This window comes from Sciurus vulgaris, assembly GCF_902686455.1.
Source record: "Sciurus vulgaris genome assembly, chromosome: 6".
Taxonomy (NCBI): domain Eukaryota; kingdom Metazoa; phylum Chordata; class Mammalia; order Rodentia; family Sciuridae; genus Sciurus; species Sciurus vulgaris.
The window spans coordinates 159,037,420-159,055,814 of NC_136466.1; positions in this window are offsets into that span (position 1 = coordinate 159,037,420).

Consider the following 18,395-nt stretch of genomic DNA (forward strand, 5'->3'; position numbering starts at 1 on the left):
GCAGCATTCATCCTCAACATCACAAAGTGGTTGATCCTTCTCCTGATGTTCTTCCTGTGTTCCAGTCAGAAAAAGAAGAAGAAACCATATGAAGTCTCTGATCAACTAAATTTTGGGAAGGATAAAGTGAAGAGTGGATCTTCATTAAGCAACTCTCAGGGTTTGTTGGATATCTCCTATTTTAAACACTGTGTTTCTTACCATGTCTCCTGGAACTATGTTTTTCATTTCTATTGTTTTTCTGTTTTATGTTGTTCTTATAGATTTCCTTAAATATATTTTCTCTCTTATTGAATTTTTCAAGATCTAAGCAATCAGGATTTTAATTTGTTAAAGTTCACCTATTCTTGTTTTTAAGTGCAATTATTTTTGTATTTCTCCAAGAGTCTAACCAAAGGGTTTAAAAAAAAATCTGTCCTTCTCTACTTATCAGGGAAAACATTCGACCTTACCCTGTGTACATGTATGATTACACGAATGGTATGAATCTACATCGTGCACAACCATAGAAACGAAATGATGTACCCCATTTGTGTACAATGCATCAAAATGCAGTCTGTAAAAAATGAAAAGATAAATAAAAAAAAATCCGTCCTTCAGTTACTTGAATCATCTCTGTTTGCTGTGGGTCAGGATTTTGTACTGGAAGCCTTCTCTTCGCACACTTCAGGTTTACATCAATGTCTAGTTTTCCCGGTTGCCTGGTGTACAGATTGTGGGTGACAGCGCTGCAGGTGGCTGGCCATTCCATCACCAGCCTATCCCAGATACAGGGTGAGAGTCCCCCTGTCCAGGCCCTGCTCCCCAGCCACCCGCCGGACACACCCCTACTTACGCCCACACCTGGAGTTGGCTCTCTTTTCCTGTTGTCCTTTACTTCCATATAGGGCCAGATGTGAGCAGAACTGCGGAGTGGGGAAAGAATAGGTTTGGGAAAACTGAGACTGCTACATATGAGAAATGCTATATTTGATTTCACGTTCATTGACCTCTGTCCTTGACTTTTCTGATCAGACTTTCTCAGAGGTAAATGGGAGGAAATTCAACTTAGGAAATCAATAGCTAAAAAAAAAAAAAAGAATAACAATTGGCACCCCCAGTGATGGCATTTAAGATGACAACCAGATTGTCCAAGTGCTTCAGCTCCACTTGAAGTTGATTTTGATAAAAAATAGAGAGTGGCTAACTCAGAAAGCACCTCCCATCTGGCTAATTTGCACTGTATCAGCACTCAACATATTTGTTTTTCTTAAAAAGTAGAGGCCATAGAGGAAGAAATGTTGCAAAATTTTATTATGTTTTGCAAGTAAGAATTATGATCTTCCATGAAAAAGAACAGTTGAGGGATGTAATGAAATTACTTACCTTTTAGGGGCTGTCTATGTGTTGTGTTCAATTGTAGCACAATTAGGAACAAGGAGAAAACTGGGTTGATTTATAACATTGAAGAATAAAATCTTCATGTGATGCTGGTTTTCATCCTTATTTCAAAGCATCTCATGAAAATATATTTTGACAATACTCTTCTGAATGAACTTCAAAGGTTTTGCCAGAGATCGGAGAACATTTTCTATCAAAGTCAGTCACCTAGAACCTGCTCTATCTATTTAAGACTTACAGGGATGAACAATCACCCTAACACAGCACTAGCTTTTTAGTTTGAAAGGAATAAACTTGAAAAGCGTCTGCAGAAAAACTATGACACTTGATCACAATATTTTATTTAAAAAATGTAAGTTAATTCTGTGTTACATGTGAACATATGGAGGAGGAGAAAAAGAGAGACAGATGAAATGAGAAAGAGCAACAGATTTAGGTACAGGGAGAAACTGAGAGATCAGTAGATTATGATGTGTGAAAATATTTTCTGTACGTCTTACCTTCTCTCTGGGATAAGTTGCATTGGCAGTACCTTCTGAGGCATTCATTTATTATCATCTGTTCACCAATTCTTAATTATTCCTTATCATCATGCGTCACACTAACTTATGATAGGGGCTTCTTTTTTATACTGAATTATTGAAACTAGGAGAAACTTATTAAAGGATCACCTCATTACTATTCATATTAATATTATTTAAACTGAACTACAAATTTAATCAGAGTTCAGCAGTCTTCCCATGAGTTTTCTCTTTTTGGCCCCCAAAACTATGATCCTAGATTTGTGACCTAGAATTCTAGAATGCATTCACTTTTCATGGGTCCACAATTTCTCCTTGTGATAGATTCTCAGTCTTTCTTTGTCTTCCAGGACCCAACAATTTTGAAGATTACAAGATAGTTATTTTGTAGAATGTCCGCAACTTGGGTTTGTCTAATGACTTTTCATGATTAGATTTAACTTGTACATATTTGGGCAAGAATACCACAGACATGATGAGCCCTCCTTGGAACACTTTATCAGGAGATACACCATGTCAATAAGTCTTATCACTAATGCTAACCTTGATCATTTGGCTAAGACAGGATCTGCCACATCTTTCCACTTAAAAATTACTTTTTGTCTTTTTGAAATCATAAATATCTTGGGGAGATGATTCCACATTGTGCAAATAATGTTTCTCCTTGAAGTTTTGTGCAATAATATGAGCATTTATTGTAAGAATTATTACCACGGTATTCTTATGGTAAGTTTCTATTTCCTTTTTATTCCTTCTTCATAAATGTAGAACATTTATGAATTGGAAGAGCTTCTCTCTCCCATTTATTTATACATTTAATTATTTGTTTTCATCATTGTAGACTCATTGCTGCTTCTTGTACTCTATTGGTTTTAATCAAATCTGTCATTAACTTTCTCACATTTTGGACATTGGAACTCTTTCAGTTTGGTATCTGTGAGCTGTAGATATACACTCATGCTTTTTGAGGACTTCCTTATTTTTGAACACCACAAGACACTTCAGATTCATCTTGGGATTTTCCTGGCTCACCCCAGAAATTGACTACTTCTATAAAAAAATCGGTTTATTGGAAAATGATATTCACAAACAAAGATCTGGGATTTAGGTGCATTTATTACTTGGATGTCACTGATTCTAGACCCCAGTTCATGCTTTTACCAATATCTTGCTGTCTTAATTGATGTGGCTTTATTCTAAGTATTGAAATTGTATAGGGAGAAGGTTCCAACTCTGTTCTTTTTTGAACATTGTTTCAACTACTAAAGTTCCTTCCACTTTACACGTAAATTTTAGAATCAGTTTGCTATCTTCTACAAAACTACCTTCTGGGACTTTCACTGAGTTTGTGTTTAGCCTACAGATTCATCTGGAATAAACGGACACCTTAACAGTATTGTTTTCCAGATACTTAAACTTTTTTTTGGAGGTGGGGGATGAGACCTCTCTTATACCCTTTACTATGGTTTGCATCTGGAATGTCCTCAGTGTCTCAAGTGTAAGTCTTGGTTACCAGGCTGTGGCATTGTGGGGAGAGGGTGGGAACTTTAGGAGGGAGGGCCTGGTGGAAGGATGTTAGGACCTTGGTTATGTACACTTGAAGGGGATACAAGGACCCCCACCCTTTTCTCTCTCCCTTTGCTTTCTGGCTGCCATGAAGTGAAAAAATCTCCTCTGCCATGTGCTTCCATGATGATGTACTGTGCCACCACTGGCCAAAAGCAGTGGGGCTTAGTGACCAAGGGTGGGAAGCCTCTGAAACTGGGAGACAAAATGACCTTTCTTCCCATAAGTTGTTTAGTCACAGTGAAAGGAACCTGATTAACATATTCTTACTTCTATGAAACTTTGATTTTTGTACACAATTCAAGCCAATGCCTGGAAATCTATTAGTGGAATCTGAATTCAGGATTGATTCTATGGGTTAAAAATAGGTTACAATATGTTGATTTTAAGTCCTTTGGATATAAACCTAGGAGTGGGATAGCTGGATCAAAGGGTGGTTCCATTCTAAGTTTTCTGAGGAATCTCCACCCTGCTTTTCATAATGGTTGCCCCAATTTGCATTCCCATCAGCAGTGTACAAGTGTACCTTTTCCCCCCACATCCACTTCCACATTCATTGTTGCTTGGTTGCTTATATTCTTGATAATTGCCATTCGGATTGGAGTGAGATGAAATCTTACAGTAGTTTTGATTTAAATTTCTCTAATTGCTAGAGATGTTGAACATTTTCTTCCAAATATTTGTTGGTTGATTGTATTTCTTCTTCTGTGAAGTGTTTGCTCAGTTCCTTAGTCCATTTATCGATTGATTTATTTTTTTATGGTGTTAAGTCTTTTGAGTTCTTTAAATATCCTGGAGATTAATGCTCTATCTGAGGTGCATATAGTAAGGATTTTTCTCCCATTCTGTAGGCTCTATCTTCATGTTACTGATTCTTTCCTGTCTGAGAAGAAGCTTTTTAGTTTGAGCCCATCCCATTTATTGATTCTTGATTTTACCTCTTGCACTGTAGGAGACTTATTAAGGAAGTCAGATCCTAGTGATGCAGCCACATCAATGTTTATAGCAACTCAACTCACAATAGCTAAACTTTGGAACCAACCTAGGTACCCTTCAACAGATGAATGAATAAAGAAAACGTGGTACATATACATAGTGGAATGTTATTCAGTCTTAAAGAAGAATGAAATTATGGCATTTGCTGGTAAATGGATGGATCTGGAGAATATCATGCTAAGTGAAGTAAGCCAGTTCCAGAAAACCAAAGGCTGAAAGTTTTCTCTGATATGCAGATGCTAGCTCCTAATAAGTGTGGGGGCAGCGAGGGAAGAATAGAGTTACTTTACCTTAAGTAGTGGGGAGTGAAGAGAGGGGAGGGGGTATCAGGTTAAGAAGAACAGTAGAATTAATCTGACATTATTACACTATGTACATATATGACTACACAACTGGTGGGACTCTACATCATGTACAACCAGAAGAATGAGAAATTATACTCCATTTGTGTATGATGTATCATAGTACATTCTACCATCATGTTTAACTAATTAGAACAAGGAAATACATTTAAAAAATTAAAAGATAGGTCAAATTGGGAAAAAACCCATAATGTTGCACAACACGAAGGTTTGTAAAAAGCATTTCATAGTCATTTTTAATTTGATTTTGTCTTTCCTAAGTCAACAATGGACAGACTGAGGGAAATAAGAAAAAAGTTTCACTGTGGTAGGACAGTAAGGAAACTGATAGCAGAATTTAGCTCTTTGCTTCTAATGCCCTTGATAATATTCACACTAGATAGCCTGCCAAAACTGTCAAAATATTCTGAATTCATTAACTGATAACATTTTTATTTATAAATATTGCAAGTATGCCTCCTGTTTTGTCCCTTCCTTTTTTCCCACCCCATGTGGTTTTTTGGGAGAGAAAACAATACTTCGGATAAGACAGCAAATGAGTGAAATGATTTTTCCACCGCGAATTCATTATTTGTTGGAACTACCTTGGATTCCATTTATTGCAGGGACCTACGAATAATCATTCCCAGTATATCCACTGTGGTTTGGAAACTAAAGAAGACTAGCATATGGTCTTTTTAAAGCCTGTTTATGTTTTTGAAATTTTCAAAAATTAATATATTCACTGAAATCTTCTTTTGACTTCATCTTCTTATTAGGCACACGTTGGAAGGATGCCTTGGTGTTGATTTAGAACCAGGCAGCAAGAGCTCAGGACAGTCTGCTAAAATCTCTGGAGGAATAAATGGACACATTTCACTTTGAGAAGTGAATGTTTCCAATAATGACTTTGTGGAACATTTTCTAATTAAGTAAGTTTTGTTGGGGTGTGGTAGATATGTCCTTGTGATTTTGGTTATTGGTTATCTTGGGTTAGAAAATAAAAGGAATAGACTGAGATTTTTTTAAAAAGTCATTTTCTGACAATGAATTTACTATAGATTTATATTTATTTTCAATTTTTAAAAATTTGTGGTAAAATACACATAATGTAAAATTTACCATCTTAACCATCTTTCATTATATAGTTCTGTGGAGTTGAGTCCATCCATATTTTTATGCAATCTTCACCACTATCTGACTCCAGAACTCATTTCATCTGGCAGATATGAAATTCTGTACCCATTAAAAAATGATTCCCCACTCTCTTCTCCTCCCAGACCCTGGCAACCACCACTGCATTTTCTATCTTTATGATTTTTGACTACTCTAAGCACCTCATATAAGGGAAATTATATGGTGTTTGTCTTTTTGTATCAGACTTACTTCACTCACCATAAGTTCCTCAATTTTCTTCCACGTTGGAGTCCATGTCAGCATTTTATTCCTTCATAAAGCTGAATAATATTCCATTGTAGGTATATACACCATGTTTTGGTTACTCATTTATCCATTGATGGAAATTTGGGTTGCTTCCACATTTTTGCTATTATGAAAAATACTGCTATAAATGGGGGTGTACAAGTATCTCATTAAGATCCTGATTTCAATTCTTTTGGGTGTATTCCCAGAAGTGGAATTACTGGATCATATAGTAATTTTATTTTAATTTTTTGGAGGATCTACCATTCTATTTTCCATAACAGCTATAACATTTTACATTCCCTCCAACAGTGCACAGGGGTTCCAGTGCCCTAATAATATTCCAAGTTCATTTGAGAAGAAGGTGTATTCTGTTGCTGTTGGTTGGAATATGCTCTATGTGTCTGTTAGCGCTAACTGGTTTATGGTACAGTTCAAGTTCTATATTTCCTTCTTTCTGTTATTCTGTAATTGAGAGTAAGACATTAAATTCTCTGACTATTATTGTACAACTTGATTTCTCCCTTTAATTTGTTAATTTTTGCTTTATATATTTTGAAGGTATGTTTGTAAAGACTTAACATGTTTATATCTTCTTTGTCTTGAATCTTTTGGCACTATATCTTTTTTCCCCCATCCTTTCACTTTAAGTCTATTTGTGTCTTTCGATCTGATGTGAGTTTCTTGTAAACAGTATATTTGGATAATTTTTTCAAATAGTCTTTCTCCAATTGCTGTCTCTTGACTGAAAATCCATTTACATTTAAAATAATTTCTGATAAAGAGGGGCTTACTTCTAATTTTTCTATTTGTTTTCTATGTACATTAGAACATTTTTGTCCTTAATTTCCTCTATTAATTTCTTTTTTGTTCTTAATTGAGTTTTTGCAGTGAAATGTTAAATTGTTTTTCTCCTTTCCTTTTGTATATATTCCATAACTATTTTTTTTTTGTGGTTACCGTGGGGATTACATTGGCCATCTTACCTCTAACTAAAGTAATGATTTGAATGTATATCACCTTAACGTTAATAACATACAAAACTCTACTCCTTTTCAGTTGTTGATGTCACGAAATTACATCTCTATACAGTGTATGTTCAAAGATAAAAAATATTTATATACAGTAATTATTTCAGCTATGTATGCAAAATGCAGAGTTACAAACCATAGATACAATAATACTAGTTTTCAAATTAAAAATTAAAAATATATTAGTGTCTGAAGTCATGTAGAAAACAAAAAGTGATATAACAAGCCATTGTTACAATAATACTAGTTTTTGTAATTTTACATGCACTTACTTTTACTGGGATCTTTGGTTCTTCATACAGTGTTAAGTTATTGCCTAGTGTCCTTTTATATCACCCTGCAGGACTCCCTTGAGTATTTCTTATACAGTGAATCTTCTGGTAATTAACCAAATCAGCTTTTTTGATATCAAAAGATTTTTAATTCATTTTTTATTTGTTCTAATTTGCTGTACGTGACAGTAGAATGCAGTTATACATTTTGATGGATCATATATAAATGGAGTGTAAGCTCTCATTTTTCTGATTATACATATGTAGGATCACATCAGTCATGAAGTCATATATGTACATGAGGTAATGACTGTTTCACTCTACTATCATTCCTAACCCCATACCCCTTCCCCTCCTTTCACTACCCTCTACCTAATATAAAGTGACTCTATTTTTTACTATTATCCCCCAAATATTGGGAATTAGTATCTGCATGTCAGGGGTGTGACTTATTTCACTTAGTATGATATTCTCTAACTCCATCTATTTACCAAAAAATGGCATAATTTCATTCTTAGTTAAAGCTGAAAAATAATCAATCCATTGTGTGTGTGTGTGTGTATATGTATATGTATAATATATATAAATATAAATAAATAAATATATACAATTTCTTTGTCCATTCATCTGTGAAAGGGCACCTGGGTTGGTTCCATAGTTTAGCTATGGTGAGTATGCTATAAGCATTGATGTGGCTTCATCACTGCAGTGTGTTGATTTTAAGGCCTTTGGGTATAAACTGAGGAGTGGGATAACTGGGTGAAATGGTGGTTTCAGTTCAAGTTTTCTGAAGAATCGCCACACTGCTTTTCATATAGTTGTTTTCCCATTTTGCATTCCCACCAGCAATGTATGAGTGTACCTTTTTCCCCACATCCTCGCCAACATTTATCATTGATTGTATTCTTGATAATTCCCATCCTGATTAGAGTGAGATGAAATCTTAGAGTAGTTTTGATTTAAATTTCTCTTATTGCTAGAGATGTTGAACATTTTTTCATGTATTTGTTGATTGATTGTATATCTTCTGTGACGTGTCTGTTCAGTTCCTTAGCCCATTTATCAGTTGGGTTATTTGTTTTTTTGGTGTTAAGTTTTTTGAGTTCTTTATATTTCCTAAAGCATTATCCTAGATAATGCTTTATCTCAGGTGCATGTGGTAAAGATTTTCTTCCAGTCTATAGGATCTCGCTTCACATTATGTTTCTTTTGTTAAAAAAAAGCTTTTTAGTTTGAATCCATCCCATTTATTGATTCTTGATTTAACTAGGGGTCTTGTTAAGGAAGTCAGATCCTAGGCAGACATGGTAAAGATTTGGGCCTACTTTTTCTTCTGGTAGTTTCAGGGTCTCTGTTCTAGTGCCTGAGTCTTTGATTCACTGTGAGTTGAGTTTTGTACAAGGTGAGAGATAAAGGTTTAATTTCACTTTGTTACATGTGACTTTCCATTTTTCCAAGCACCATTTGTTGAAGAGGCTATCTTTTCTCCAGTGAATGTTTTTGGCACCTTTGTTTAGTATGAGATACCTATGTTTATGTGGGTTTGTCTCTGTGTCTTCTATTCTGTACCATTGGTCTACATGTCAATTTGGTGCCGATACCATGCTGTTTTTATTACTATAGCTCAGTAGTATAGTTTGAGTCTGGTATGTGATGCCTCCTGCTTCACTTTTTTCACTAAGGATTGCTTTGGCTATTCTGGGTCTCTTTTTTTTCAAATGAATTTCATGATTGAGCTTTCTAGTTCTATGAAAAATGTCATTGGGATTTTAATAGGGACTTCGTTAAATTTGTATAACACTTTTGGTAGTATGGCCATTTTGACAATATTAATTCTGCCTATCCAGGAGCATGGGAGGTCTTTCCATCTTCTAAGCTCTTCAATTTCTATTTTTAGTGTTCTGTAGTTTTCATTGTAGAGATCTTTCACCTCTTTTTGTTAGAGTGATTCCCAAGTATTTTATATTTTTGAGGCAATTGTGAATGGGGCAGTGTTCTTTATTTCTTTTTCAATGGATTCATTACTGATGTATATACATGAGTTTGATTTATGGGTATTGATTTTATATCCTGCTACTTTCCTGAATTCATTTATTAGTTCTAGAAGCTTTTTTGTGGAATGTTTTGGATCTTCTAACTATAGAATCATATCATTAGCAAATAGTGATAGCTTGAGTTCTTCTTTACCTATTCATATACCTTTAATTTCTTTCTTCTGTCTAATTGCTCTGGCTAGAGTTTCAAGAACATTGTTGAATAAGTGTTGTGAAAGAGGGCATCCTTGTCTTGTTCCATTTTTAGAGATAATGCTTTCAATTTTTCTCCATTTAGAATTATGCTGGCCTTGGATTTAGCATATGTGGCTTTTACAATGTTGAGGTATGTTCCTACTATCCCTAGTTTTCTAGTGTTTTGAACATGAAGGGGTGCTGATTTTGTCAAATGCTTGTTCTGCATCTATTGAGAAGATTCTTGTTCTTAAGTCTATTGATATGATGAATTATGTTTATTAATTTCCATATGTTGAATCAATACTACATCTCTGGGATGAACCCCACCTGATTGTGCTGTACTATATTTTTAATATGTTTTTGTATGAGAGTTGCCAGAATTTTATTGAGAATTTTTGCTTCTATGTTCATCAGGTATATTAGTCTGAAGTTTTCTTTCCTTGTGTCTTCGTCTGGTTTTGGTACCAAAGTGATATTTGCCTCAGAGAATGAGTTTGGAAGGGTGCCCTCCTTTTCTATTTAATGGAATAATTTGAGGAGTGTTGGTATTAATTCTTCTTTTAAGGTCTTGTAGAACTCAGTTGAGAATCTGTCTGGTCCTGGACTTTTCTTGGTTGGTATGCTTCTATTTCATTGCTTGAAATTGATCTGTTTAAATTGTGTATGTCCTTGTAATTCAGTTTAGGGGAAACTTTTGTCTCTAGAAATTTGTCAATGTCTTTGAGATTTTCTGTTTTGTTGGAGTATAGATTTCCAAAATAGCTTCTAATTATGTTTTGTATTTCAGTAGTGTCCATTGTGATATTTCCTTTTTCTTCATGAATTTTAGTAATTTGAGTTTTCTCTCTCCTTCTCTTTGTTAATGTGGTTAAGGGTTTTTCAATTTTATTTATTTTTTCAAAGAACCAACATTTTGTTCTGTCAATTTTTTGAATTGCTTCTTTTGTTTCAGTTTCATTGATTTGAGTTCTGATTTTAATTATTTCCTATCTTCTATTGTTTTTGGTGTTGATTTGTTCTTCTTTTTATAGGGCTTTGGGATGTAATGTTAAGTCATTTATTTGCTGTCTGTTTATTCTTTTAATAAATGAGCTCAATGCAATGAACTTTCTTCTTAGTACCACCTTCATAGTGTCCCAGAGATTTTGGTATGTTGTATTTGTATTCTAATTTACCTCTAAGTATTTTTCATTTCATTCTTGATTTCTTCTACTATACATTCATCATTCAATAGTGTATTATTTAGTCTCTATGTGTTACAGTAGCTTCTATTTTTATTTTATTGTTGATTTCTAATTTCAGTCCATTATGATCTGATAGAATGCAAGGTATTATCTCCTTTTTTTTTTTTTGTATTTACTAAGAGTAAACATTCTTCAAGTGCTCAAAGAACTAAGGGAAAATAAGAAGACATTCAAGAAAATGATGTGTGATGGAATTAGAAGGGTGAACAGCAAAGCAGAGGAAAGGGACTAGTGGGAGGAGGGAAGGGAGAGAAGGGGGAAGAACTGGAAAATGAAATTGACCAAATTACATTATGTGCATGTATGAATGTGATAATGAATCTTACTATTATGTATAACTGTATTGCATCAAAAATTAATGTTAAAGAAAAGACAAATGAACACCTGATAGATATGAAAGACATAATTGAGGAAGTATGAGAAAACATTAGTAATCAGGCCGGTGGTAGATATATGTGTATGCAGGTGGTAGATACATGTGTATACATTGAAATATTCTTTCCACTTATACTTGCTTGCAATTTTTTATAAAAAGTTTCTAAGGATATCAAATATTTTATGGAATTTCCAAAAGGGTTAGCAATTGAGGCAAAAAAGAAATAATGATAAATATCTTATTCATATGTTTTTGCACCTTTAAACAGTTTATCCTTAAGAATTTTGGAAATCAGAAGTTCAAAGTGAGTCTCCATGAGCTAAAGTTGAGATGTTAACCTGGTCATTTTCCTTTTGAAAATGCAGTGAAATAATCCATTCTTGCCTATTCTAGCATTTACAGGCCAGCCTCGTTCCTTGTATTCTGACTCGTTCCTCCTGCCAAATTCAAAGCAGATGTATAATATCTTTAAATCTCTCAAACTCCAATTGAGACTTTCTTGTTTGGCCCCTTTAGTTGTGAGGATCCTTGTACTGATGGTGGAAACATCCAGATAACCCAGGTAATCACCTTACTTGAAAGTCAGGTGATGAGCAACCTTGATTCCATCAGCAACATTATTTCTGCTTTACCATACAGCGTAACATTCCTAGAGGTTCCAGGGATTGGGCTATGGACGTGTTTGGGGACCATGATTCCACGATTATCCTGTGGGTAATGTTGGAAGACCGTCTCAGCCCACAGAGGAGTGGTGAGAAGGTAGAATGAAGCCAGAGGGGCAGTGCAGGGGATGAAGGACCCTGGCAGAGCAGAAGGTTGTAGGGTATGTTAAAGATTGGGGACCTCAGCTAATGGGAACCACAGGAGGGTTTCAAAGTGGGGGTGACATGTTGAGACCTATAAGTACAGCCATCTACCCAATATTCAATGAAAAAAATGTGCTGGGGTAAGAGTGGCTTGCTGAGTTGTTCTGGTCATGTTGATGAGAACTGATGGAATTGTGGACCTGGCCATGGCGGTTGGAAAGGACGGGAATAAGTTACTCCTCGTTAACATTGGGAGAAGCGAGAGCTCAGAACTGGGTTCCCTGGGTGGCAATACTCAGGGGTCTTCAACAACCACTTACAGAAAAGGATGGGACTTGGAGAGTGACTGGGATGGGTAGTCAGGAAGGGAAGATCACAGCCTGGAGACCAGGGTTGAACTTGTTCACAAAAAAGCCACTGGTAGGGAAGAAGGACTGCAGTGTGCTTTGGAGCTTCTGGGCTCAGGGAAGACATACTGTCTCCATTAGAGGCTTCCAGCTGATGGTAAGGCCCACCCAGGATAGTTTTTCTCTGGAATAACGTAAGTCAACCCATAGGACTTTGATTACGTCTGAAATATCCCTTCACAACAGTACCTCTTGGGCTGAACACCCGGGAAAATGTGTGCAGGTTACCAGGTAGCCACTATCTTCCCTTCACTCACTAGTTCCTGTGCAAAAATTTCTCTTGCAGCTCATCTCAACTTGAAATATACTAGAAAGCGCAGGACGGGGCCTGTGAGTCAATCCAGGCAAGTTGGTCAGCACCACAAAGCTACTGCAGGAAGGAAGGAGTGAAAGGAGATACAAAGATCCCTGGTTCCAGCCTCTGGAATGGACCTCGGGAGGACAATCATGCTGTGCTGCGGCACCGTGTGTTTTGTAATGGCAGGACACATTTTATTTTATATCTTTTGTTGCTGTCGTGATCCTACACAGAAAAGGCTGGGATGGGAGAGGGTCAGCGTGTGGACGGAGCAGCACTTCAGCATAATAAGCCTCATTATTATGATGTCTTCCCTTTTCCATAGTTGGCTGTGACTCAGCTTCAAGTCTGCAGGACCCGTGAGGTCGCAGGTTCGGGGAACCACTGGAGAACAGCACTGCTGACTGTAGCTTTCCTCTAGGATTTCACGCCTGGTTGTAAGAGTCACACATCTTGAATTCTTGGACTCCTGGACTCTCTATAAAAATGGCATCTACTCTACTCATCTCTCTAGGGTGTTCATAGGAAGCAGGAGCATGTGTTTGAAGAGGATGGTGGGTGGGGGTGGAAGGAAAGCCACCGTCCTAGCTCCTGGGGCACAGGAGCACAATCTTCGGAGGCAGTGGTGGCTCACTGCACTCCCTCTCAGCCAGAGAGCCACCTCATCATCACGAGAAGGGCATGACTTCTTCCAACATCGTCCATGCTCCATGGAAAACATTTGATTGAATATCAAATATTGGAGGAAAAAATGTGAACCACGATGCTTTTAATGCATTTCCTCCAAGTTATGGAGTGTTACAACTTTTAAAATTAATTTACTGAGTATAGAATTTAGGGAAGATGTCTAGAATCACCATATATTGAAGATGAATTGTGCACCTAGGGTTTTTAATATACATATTTTTCTCAACAGTGAATTCAAGTGATGAGCCTTATTATCCATATTTTGCAAATGAAGATTTGCAAAGTCATGCTCTTGAATCATGTCTGTCTGAATGTTTTTCCATAGTGGTACTTGATGGATCTAAACCCTCTTTGGCAGCTTGATGAATTTACTCAGTAATCAGATAACGTATTCATATCAATGATATTCTCTTACAAGTAATATGAAAAACTGTTATCCTCAAGTACTCCATTGCTGAAAATTGGCACAAGACCAAGAACAAACACAAGAACAAACTAATTGGAAAAACATAATGACTAGAATACTAATGAATACTAGTGAAATTGAATGTCAAGTAGTGTAAGTGTCCTAAAAACGATTGTTTGATTTGTTTGTAAATACCTTAGATAGACATACTTGGTGAATAGAAAGATAAATCTGATACAAATTCTGGGCAAAGTAGTTTTATGTATGAATGGGTGCAGAGGATATGATAGATTGTCATAACATATGATAGCAAAAGTCGGGTATCCCAAGAGAAGAAGAGATGAGGCTTTTTGGTAAAGCAGAGAACAGAGATTTATATAATATGCACCAGGTGTCATCATGAGCACTGACAGAGTTCATCTCCTACATTAGGAAACTTCTACATCTAGGCATTCAGTCATTCCACATTTGGGCTAGCCAAGTATGTCTCTGTGGGTTTATATAGTCAAACTGACTGGTATACAGTGGTGCAGGCAGATGCAACACTGTAAATCAAAATATCATCAATTACCTTACAAAGGCAGGATGGTACCTCAAATGCCTTTTTTAACATTAGTTTTTAAATTTTATTTTTGATTGACACATAATTGTACATATTTGAGTTATGATATTTATATGCAAATATACATTGAGCTATGATCAAATCAGGGTTATTAGCATATCCATCATCTCAAACATTTATCACTTCTTGGTGAGAACATTCAGAATCCTATCTTCTACCCACTTTGGAATATAAGCATCATTGTTGACTATAGTCATCCTACTGCACAAGAGGATACCAGAATTTGGTCCTCATACCTTACTACAGCTTTATCCCCTTGGGACAACCTCTCTCTATCCTCCCTCTTGCCTACCTTCTCAGCCTGTAGTAATGACTAGCTTCTGCTTTTGTGAAATCAGGGCTTTTTGATTCCTCACATAAGTGAGGTCATGGGATATTTGTCCTTAGGTCCCTTGTTTATTTGACTTGACACAGGTCGCCACTTGTAGTTTGCCTATTTGTGGTATGGTTTGGGTCTGTTGAGAAACCTATTCTATTCTCAGACTTTGCACCACCATTTGAATGTGGCATAGTGTGTGTGGGGTGTACATGCACTTGCATATGCATGAGACAGACAGGAACAGAGAGAGACAGAGATAGAGACAGTGAGGAGGAAGTAGAGACAGCGAGACAGAGACAGTAAGGGACTGAGCTCACAATCACACTGTCTGGGGATGGAGGAGGGTACTGGCAGACGCTCCATCCAGATGTTGAGGCCTCAATTCTAGTTCCTATACTTCTTCTGAATTACAAGTTATACCCGTATTTTTGGCCTCTCACTCTTTCATGCTTTGTAGCTTCTTGCTACTCTGATTCTGACGATAACTTCAGACCCACACATTCCTAACAATAAACCTGACCATCCATCGACACTGCGCTGTTCTAGCTGGCCCTCACTCATGAGTTCGCTGACCAGATCTGGGTCTTCCCTGCAATTCCAACTTTACAGCTGTCAGCCTACGCCAGGGAAGGATGTGGACAGAACTCACACGATTGCCCGAGGCACGGCAGCTTCAGGGAGAGTGAGGGTCATCTCTAAAGTCAAAGTGCCCATGTGCCAGCTTCACGTTTTAGATGCTGATGAAAAATTTAGAATTTGTTGCCCTTCCGGTTGCTAAAAGCAGTATTACTCACGGTGATTAGGCACCCAAGGAAGCTTACAGAAAGGGACAGAAGTCATAGTCTAAGCATAAGGTTGACCTTACCATCCTAAGTGGAAGGTTTGGTCTTCTTTTCCAGGAAAAGCATTGTTCTCCAAAATCTCAGTCCTTTCCTCAAGTAAGTCTTGCAAGCTAAAACAGTAAGAACACGAGGACAGTGGGACACAAGGACAAAGAAATGTTGCTTCAGTGGAAAGCTCAGAATTGGGGAAGACGCTCTGGACATTTCTTCCCAGGAGTAGGACGCAGGAACCTTTGAAAAGCATGTGATTTGCCGGCACTGAGAATGCTACAATAAGAACAGGGCGTGGGCACAGGGACAGAGGGAAGCATGCTGGTTTGTCCAGCCAGGGAGGCAAAAAACACACCTCCAATTATGGAAATGCAAATCAAAACTGCACTGAGACTCCTCTCACACCAGACAGAACGACGGTCATCAAGAATACAAATAAGTGCTGCAGAGGATGTGGAGAAAAAGGAACACTCTTACACTTCCGGTGGGACTGCAAATGAGGACAGCCACTCTGGAAATCGGCATGGAGGTTCCCCCAAAGACTAGACGTGGAACCACCATGACTCAGTTCCGCCACTCCTCGGTATTTACCCTGAAGAATTAAAGTCATCTTACTACTGTGATACGTGCACACCCATGTTTATAGCAGCACAGTTCACAATAGCCAAACTATGGAACCAGCTTAGGTGTCCATCAATGGACAAATGGATCAAGAAAATGTGATTTTTACACATACATACACACACACACAGTGGAGTTTTATTCAGGCATAAAGAAAATGAAATTATGTCATTTGCAGGAAAATGGATGGAACTAGAGACCATCATGTTAAGTGAAGTAAGTCAGACTCAGAAGGTTAAGGGTCATACGTCATTTATGAACAGTAGAGAGGAAAAAGAAAAACGAAACTGGACTGGAGCTTCTAAATATCAAAGGGAATCAGTAGAGGAAAGGGACCAAGGTGTGGGGGTGGGGAGGAAAGAGGGAAGTGCTGGGGAGTGATATTGGTCAAATCATATTGTTATGCTTGTGCCTGTAGAAATGTGCCAACAACAAATCCCAGCACTATGTACAACTTTATCAATAAAAATGTGGGGAAAAAATGAAAAATTAAAAACAAACCAACAAACGTGTTTCCCAGACTCTCATTATCTGTGTAGTCTTGATTTGCACTTGACCAGAGAAATCCATGTGAGCGTTGGAAGGCAGTAGTGAAACCCAGCAGGGTGCTCAAGGCTGGCAGGCAGCCATGGCTGTCTGTGACCTGCCATTTTGTGGTCTCATGTTGGAGCTAGTTACATGGCTTCACAGATTAACCAGCTGGTGACTCCCTAAATCACCCAACTCTATTTCTGGTCCTTCACTTTCCAGCTTCTCCTATCATTGCTGGAGAGCTAATTCCTCTAGTAAATATCTAACTCCACAGCTTGGAATGGGTCTGCCTCCCTGTTGAGCCCTCTTAGATACAGGCTATGACGGGGACTAGATGTCTTTCTTCAATTCACCATCAAGAGGAATGGCTACAAATCTATCCAGGGCAAGTTCTTGCTTAGTGCTGGGAAAAATGCCAAGTTGGAGCCTAGGTCCCCAGGTGGTGGTGATGGGGGAATGTTCATAAATTACTTTATTCAACATATGTGTTGAAAAAAATGTGCCAGGTATCCTAAGTAGTAAAGAAACAATTAAGTTAAAATAGGCTTACCGTAGAGTTTATTGTCCTATCCAGATCTGTTTCAGAATGAAAGGGGACACCATGAATAAATGTATCAGAAAACCAGGCATAAACAAACTATGCTAGCTAGACAAACCAGGATACAGATTTTAAAAAAGAAAAAATCCCGCTCTGGTCCTCAGAGCGATTGCATAATTTAAAAACCATCTCATGAAGAAGTGTACACTTGTAAGAATAAAAAGGGCTAAGAAGGAGGGGTCCACAGAGTTGACTTGACACTTTGCAGGATGATTGACATGCTCTAGGGAACTGAAGAAAGACTGCCCACTACAGTGAGATCCCTGCTCTTTCCTTCCCTCTCTCCCTCTCGCTCTCCTCCTCCTCCTTCTTATCATCATTTCCATTTCCATACCCCTCTCCCCTTCTTCACCATCATCATCATGACGTCACCATCTCCATCTCTCTTTCCCTCTAGTCAATGTCACACAAGTGTTGATAGAAAAGGAGTCAGCTGGAGTTACTGAGAGTGCGTATCCCTCCCACGGGGAGTCAGTGTGCAGGCAGAGACCATAGGAAAGTAAGATGTTCGTGAGTCGGGGTTCATCTATCCTGGATCTGGTTCTTATCCTTCGAGGTTAATCTGATTCAGGTGCACGGGTCCTGACTTGGCGGGAGTGAGCTCTGTCCGTGGATTCTGTTTTGATCTTTATCTTTTTGCTTTTGAACCAGAGAATTTGGTCTGAACATTGGCTTCACTGTTTATTAGCTGTTGGACAAGTTATTTACTCCCTTTTACTCTCTTTAGCTTCAATTCTCCTCTGTAAGATGGTTATCATAATTGTAATACACCTCGTAAGGTTATTTTAGAGATAGGAGTATAAATGCTTAGACAGTGCTCAGAACATAATACTCTTCATATAAATGTTACTTCTTGTCATTATCGTGATTATGAGTATGATTTTTAT